We start from the raw sequence: 7,582 nt of genomic DNA, 5'->3' as shown, positions 1-7,582 counted from the left end.
GCCCGGGACCCGTGGGAACCACCCCGATCCCCGTGGGAGCCGCCACGGAGTGCAGCACCGTGTGGGAGCACCAAGGATACCTGCCAGAGCAAATTATTTACTACAACTTATTTATTATTATTATTTTTTTCCCCTCCTGGAAGCTCAGTTCAGCGGCACTTTGGTGCAGAGCGTTTGCTGCAGCCCAGAGGTTCCCAGCTGAAGCTGCCGGCTGCTGAGACGCGAGGGTGGTTTGAGCCGGGGAAGGGCTCGACGGCAGAGCGTCGAGGGCATCGCGCCGGCCGCGTGCTTTCGGAAGCCAAACAGTCCRGGTCCCAGCCTGCCTTAGGACTTTTTGCCTTAGGTTGGTTGTTCTCGTTCAGTTTAAGTTGGAAAATGATTCAGGAAAAACTTTGGGAAACCTACCGTTTTCCTTTTTTTTTTTTAAATTTTTAATATTTGCAACATATAAGCTCAACAGTTTGGATTAGAAGCCGTAACATTTGGCAGGAAAGTTACTATATCATGCTGTAGTTCACAGGTTGAGACTCGGCGCAGAATACGCAGCCTGAAAGTCATGAGAGCACTCTGGAAATTTGGCTCCCTCTCCTTTCCGTGTCAGAACCTCGGAAAAAAGTCAAAAAATTCTGTGTGTCTTCAACTATCAATCTGTAAGATTTTTCCTTGTGTCCAGCTTGAATTTTCCTTTCTATGAGTTAACCCCACTGCTTTTTGCCTTATCCACCAGCCATCGAAGATGCAAAGATGAAATAACTCTTTGCTTCATCATTTTCATTTATTGTCTTCATCTTCTGCACATCAGCCCATGTATCTGAAAATATCTGCCAAAGCTCCCCCCTGGGTTTCTTCCCTGTCGACAAAACTGCTCGCTAGCTCATGTTTCCCCAGCACACCATTTTTTCCAGGTCTGATTTTCTCCCGTTGAGCCCCATCTTTCTTGAAAACCCTAAAAATGGACAGCGTATTCCCCGGATGGGGGTCCTGCAGCCCGCGGCATGGACAAGCTTCGCTGCTTCTGCAGCGCCCCGGCGTTGCTGACTCATTTCCAGCTCGTGATCGTTTCTTCCTCTAGATGGGTTTCTGTAGAGCCGCTTCCCACCCGCTGTCCCTGTCCGCTGTTTGGTGTGTATCCGTGTCCTCCTGGGGTGTGTAACCGTGCCCTTGTCCTTACTGCACTAAATCCTGCTTTTCAGACCTTTCCTCCAAAGGCTCAGGGTCATTTGGAAACTCTTCCTGCCCTTGGATGTAGCTCTAGCTCATGCAACCTCCAGATTTACTCTTTCTTGTCATCCAGGTTTTGAATGGAATTGCTGCCTCCAGCCCACGGAGACCTGCACAGAAGCCCAGGTGACCGGGAACCACCGGGAACCACTCTGGCTCTCCGGGGACAGCCCGGGCCAGGGGTTGCTCCCGCCGRGCAGCAGGGAAGAAGCTGCCACGCAGGTGTGGGGAGGTGCGTGGACGCGGCCGCAGAACGAGCCCTGTCCCTGCTTGGTTTGCTCCTACAGCTATAGCTGTAAAGTAGTTTTCCAGTTTTACACCCTGCCACYGGTATTTTTGGCTAGCCGTGTTTGCCGGCAAATTTATAAGACGATCACATGAGACCGTGTTAAAAGCCTTATCACATGACGTTTATTGATTCTTTCCCCACAAGGCCCCTTTTACCCAGCACGGAAGGAAATTAGATTGAAGTGAAACCATTTGTCCTTGCCAAATCTTTGTTAGCTGTTATTCGTTGCCGTATTTTCTTCTAGTTGCTTATGAATGATTTCCCAAATCCTTATTCCATGCTTTTTGTTGTTGTTTTTGAGGAACTGAAGTTAATTTAATTGGTTAGTAATTTCCAAGCCCCCCTTTTTTTTTAAAAAAAGGGACCTATATTCACCCCTTTTCAGTCTTGTAGCACATCCCCTATCTCCCCCAAATTCTCCTTGTGAACAGCTCTGAGACTGCTGCAAGCAGTTTTGAAGTAYGCTGGGATAAAGCACAACAAAGAAAGTTCATGAGAGAACCCTGAATTTGGATAAATGCAGTGTAACCTGTCCTTTCCTCATCCTGCGCTCGATTCTAGCCCTCTCCCACCTCTTGGTGTTGTGTCGGCTGCCTGACTGCGACTGACGTCTTGGTGACTCGTGGTGCAAGGTCGCTGCCTGTTGCAATGCAAGCGGCGTGGGCRGAAAATCGGTCTCCTGTGATCAGCGCGTGAGGGGGATGCAAACRCGTCTTTAGTATTGCATGACTGTATTTCTCAAGACCATTTTAAAAGTTAAGTCTTTAAAATAGTCCTATAAGAATAATGGAAAGGAAAATTTACAGTCAGCAAGGACTTTAGCTAAAACCACTGAAATTTTATGGAGATCACTGATTTAGCAAAAAGTGAAGACCGAAAAAGTCAAATGCAGAAGAATCTTTCAAAAGTCTTTCAGTTCCTCCTTAACTATTCCAGCTGGCTTTATGGACTCAACTCTTGGCCCACTTGTGAAAAAATGAAGTTTCCTCAGCAACARTTACTCACATTTTCTCATCTTTACAATAGGGAAGCTATTCCTACGCTGAGCTTAATTAGCAAGCCGAGGACTCCGGCTTTTCGTCAAAGCGCTAGCACACAGCTCCCCACGGCAGCTGTAGCCATCGGTGCGTTCATGCATGAGAGCTTGCATTTTAAACCTTTACCACTTCGCTATACATAGAATTTGATTTCTTTCATACGTCTGGACTGTCCTGAGCAGATACTATAGGCAACACTGCGCAGACAAATCCAATAGCCGTTACTGCAGTGCGTTCAAGAGTGTCTCATGCTCAGCCGTGGTCGCTTGACACTGATATGCCACGAGGGGAATTTTGACCGAAATACTAGTCTTATCCCACTTGCTGACATGGTGACCAAGGACAGATAGGTAGGACTTAGGYGATGAATCCCTGAAAAGATGCCTGCTTAGTTTGTACAGTTTTTCTGTAATATTCCATTGTAGCTGTAACAGTTGAGATAGAGCTAAAGCAACTCAAAGATGTTTTGGCCTGGATTTCCCATCAGCGAGAGGCAGGCACCTAAAACCACRTAAGGCACGTGACTGAAACCCTGCAGCTCTAGAGGCCGGAGATGAGAATACTACAGCCCGGCCGGGCGGCGTGAGGGCACCTCGGCAATCCAGTGCAGTTCTTCGACAAAATAAGAACAAGAACAAGTYGTTCCACAGCAGAGAAAGACAGAGACGGGGGAAGAGGACAGGGTCTTCTCAGTCAAAGCTGGAGCATGTAGGGAGGAGAAGGAGGAGACCTTTGCTGAGCAGAGCGTTGGCACCTCAGCCCTTGGGCAGGCAGACTGTCAGAAGCAGCTGCAGTTTTAGTGGCCGGATCCACCAAACTGTGTAAATACACTTCCAGAGCATCCCTGAGACATACTCTGTGTATTCATGCTAATCTTTTGATGCTGAGCTTAAACGCCCTTTCTTTGCGTTGTGTTCCCCTTTTTGTGCTCACTCTTTGCTCTTCCAAGGTCGAGAGAAAGAAAGGAGAATAACATCTTTTCTACTTGCCAGTGAGCATGGAGAGAGAAGAGCAGCTGAGCTCTTCCACTCCCTTCAGATGGGCTGGTCAGGGGTAAATAAGAGCGTTTATCCGATGGGGCCTTTCTCAGAAGAGGTCAGGGAAGGACTCCAACCTTTGCACCGCTACATTTAAAGCACAACAACCAAGCGTGACCAGTGCACACAGCTGACACCACCATCCACGGCCAAATCCAGATCTGTGCCATCAGCTGCCTGGTTCCTTTATCTGGTCAGTAAGTTCACAGACCTCTTTTCAACTCCTAACATTTGAAGGCCAGCCAGCTCCTGGGCTGCAACTCACAGCTTCTCCTTAGCCCTCACAGGAAGCTCAGGGTTATTAAACATTAAGAATTACTGTTCTCCAAATGATGTCCCAACGCTAAAAGCTTGAGTCTTTGTTTCCATGCGATTTCATGGAGCRAAGCATAGAGACACATGGTTCCAACAGAAACCAGTGCTTTATTAAAGATAACCCTGAAGAATAATCAACACTGCTTACAGCTGTGTAATTAAACATTTCAGAACTCTTAGGCTGCCCACTTACTATCAGCACAAATTGCTGGATTAATCACAAAGGTGAGAGATGAGAGCCAAGATGTGGGACTCTGCTTTGCCGGGGAAATTGCGGACATTCCTGCCACGGCTGGGGCTGCATGGCCCTGTGTCAAGACGTGTGGTCCAGGCTGGCATGTACTGATCATAACTCTGAGTGAAAGAAAGGCTTCGTCTTTCATCCGTGGCTGAAATTTGTATGCTAGTAAAAGTTCCGATCGCTACTACTCATGTACTGCGTGTTAACGGAGACATGTTTATGTGACTCATATCTCTATTTCTGACTCATTTTGAACGTTCCGTCAGTCATGTGGATCTGGTCAGACAGCAATTCCTTCAAAAAAATGAATAAAAGTACCCAAAAGACACAAGAAGCAGGAGTCATGATTTCCTTCAGCGTGTATTTCAAAGGTGGCCTGAAGCCACTGGCATGAAGGATGAAAAGGGAGCATGACAGGAGGAACCTGGGATGGTTTGAAGTGGGATGGGTGAGGAAACCCCAGGGGAATTCAGAATCGGAGAGGAACTCTGAACTTCTCAAAGTCCCAGCCTGGGAAGCCCAGAGCATGTGCGAGACAAGAAGGACTTTTGATCCTGTAGAAGGAAGGGAACTGATGTGTTCAAGTGCTGGCCCATGCAGCCGACCGCAATACCACACAAAAGGAATAAAGAGCCACTGTAGGGTACGTTTTGTCTTTTATGAGGGATGGGGACGACTTTGGTTCATTCAAAATTCTTTAATTATTCTACTGGAGGGATTAGAAGTGAAAGGTTTCCTTTGTACAAAAAAAAGAAACAGAGGAATTGTTCATCAGTTGATATCAATCAACTTCATTTACTTCCCGTAGGAGCAGAAAGGCCCTACTGTCCTTGGCTGGATTTTCCCTTCTAGCACAAAAAGGTGCCAGCTAAAGACAACACGACAGATTTTGCTCTTAAAAAGAAGCTCTGGGTTTCCAACTTGCTTTAAATCATCACGTGGTGCTGTCCTGTCCTCCACTGGCTCCAGGCTGAGCCTTCCCACCCCTTCCCGCACGCCTTCGTTAGCAATCCTGCAGCTGAGCCAAGGCAGATCAAGACCACGGAGCCAAGTAATCCCATTATTAGGGTTTAGCTGCATGAGCTCTATCTTTGTGCTGATCTGTCTGAATGGCAAGAGGAAGGAGAGAGGTGATGCCATCCCTTTTTGTGGCTGTCCGCACCTGGGTGGGTTTAAAGCAATTTGAAACCTTGACCCATGCCTAAAGCTTTGATTTGGTGCAGCTGTTTACGTCTAAGTGCAAAATGTGGCTTTTTCCTGGAAAGTTGTTTGGCTCTTCCTAAAAGAAAGGTGTCAGGAAGCAGAATTCATGTTCGGTTCAGAAAGGCTTCACTGCCTTGACAGAATTTAATGCTTTCAGAAAGGGGTTGGATTGAGAGTTGCCAGAGGACATACGGAAAGGGTGAGAATGTCTCTCAGCATCGACTTCTTATTAGGACTTAACTACATTTTTTTGGCTGCATTTTGACCTAATAAGAATGTAGCTACTTTAAACATCCCCCCAGTGTCCCCTGTCGATAGGGCTTGTATAAACGGTTATAAGAGATTTTTACTATTTTGTTGGGACAAATCCCCCCAAATAACGACTGTTCGGATTTGACAAGGCATGCCTGCAGTGCCATCCAGATTTACAAACTGGGATGGTTCCTTGTGGAACTGAACCCCACCCCCCCCCAAGTTATGCTGTTTAGGCAAACCTAGGAGCAGATAGTTAGGGAGGAACTTGTGGAAGGAAAACTCAAGTTCCTACTGTCGTTCCAGGATCCAGGCTAGCAAACCCAAGATGGACCATGTGTTACACATCCTATCTTTTCCCAGCTGAGCAACCACCGGAGAACAGCGCTGTGACCAGGATCCCCTCTGGCATGTAAGTTAAGGAGAATCTGTTTTTCATCTAATGTTAATGTAAAATAAGCTCAAAGTCACAAAACATCCTTAATGCGTTTACACTAAAAATAACGCAGCAGTAACGTAGCACTAACGTATTGTTGATCCTCTTTGTTTCTGCAGCCAACTCTGCAGCCCTGGATCCTTACTTCCTCATAAAAAAATCTCGAAATATCTCTTGACATTAGCACCAACATTTTGTTCCTTCTATTCATTTAAGTAAAAGCTGTGATAAAGTGCAGTGTGTTGTTACATAATGTGGAAATTACTTCCACAAAAAGACAAAGAATCTAAGATTTTTAAACCTGTTGCCATATCCTCATTTTGTCCACCTATTTTGTCAAGTTTGTCACCTATTTGATCAAGTCCTGTAACATTTGTGGATAGCTGCAACACACCCCAAGAAGAGAACAAAAGGTTCAAGTACCAGAAATTCTGGAATTGCTTTATTTTTAATAATCAGTGAGTAGCATCCACCAAGAGTCACTGTTACCAATATTCACTCTACCGATGTAACAGTAGCTAATCTGGTTCCCATTTAGAAATATCCTCATTACCATAACACGTCTTGCTGTCCTTCTTTTGGACCTAAATTCAAACACCGCAGAAGCTAATATTCACTCCTCTTCAGGTAGGATAAAGTATAATTTATGCATTTAATATCTGACATTCCCTGTTAAGGGGATTGCATTCTCCTCTTGCAGAAGGATATTCAAGCTAGTAGTTTTCTCAGGCGTAAATCTTCCCAAAGGTGGTGTAGGGACTTCACAGGAAACATTAATTTGGGGGCTGGAGGATCCTATAAACCCAGGTTTTTTTTTTTTAATTTCCAACAGACAAGCTGCTGCACATTTGTATACCAAATTTTGTACATAAGATTGATCTGTGGTTTTGTGTAAGCATTAAGACCAAGGCAACAGGTTTATGTTACCATTAAAAACCCCATAAAATATTAGGCCAAACTATATCAAGAAATTCAGCCCTTCCAGCACTTGAATGCTAGGATTTTCACTTTGGCAAAAAGCCGTAGCTCTCTGCAGCCAAGCTGTTTCCCTCACCCGACCACCCCAAAGAGTAAGCCACAACAGGATGATAGTATGATAGGTCTAGGTTGAAACAAACTCGAGACTTAGTCATTTAAGCACTACAGTGATGGCATAGCAYATATTCAACAGTGTGTAACTTCTGTGTATCACACAGCTCTGGTCGGGCAAGAATCCCATCACTGATACCTAAAGTAACTGCAYGGCAAATTTCCGTAGGATGAGAACGAGCTTTACAGTCAGCTTTGAGCATTGATCCTTCTTTCTGTGGTTCGTTTTTTTCAGCTTGTAATTGGACAAGCGCTGGAAGAAAGCAACGTTCCTGGCAGCGTCTGCGCTCCTGGTCTCCAAAGCTTCTGTGAATTTCTCCTCGAGCCAAGGCTGCGGGGCAASGAACCCGAAGGCATTGTCGATCCACAGCCAATGTGATAACAATTCCCCGTTTTCACCCGCTTTGGCTGGCAGCGCCGGAGCCCCTCGGCAGGCCGCAGGCCCCAATCGCAGGCCTGGCC

Source organism: Apteryx rowi, unplaced genomic scaffold (genome assembly GCF_003343035.1).
Source record: "Apteryx rowi isolate R43461 unplaced genomic scaffold, aptRow1 scaffold_95, whole genome shotgun sequence".
NCBI classification, from domain to species: domain Eukaryota; kingdom Metazoa; phylum Chordata; class Aves; order Apterygiformes; family Apterygidae; genus Apteryx; species Apteryx rowi.
The sequence above is the reverse complement of the archived record's forward strand: the minus strand, read 5'-3'. Positions refer to the sequence as shown.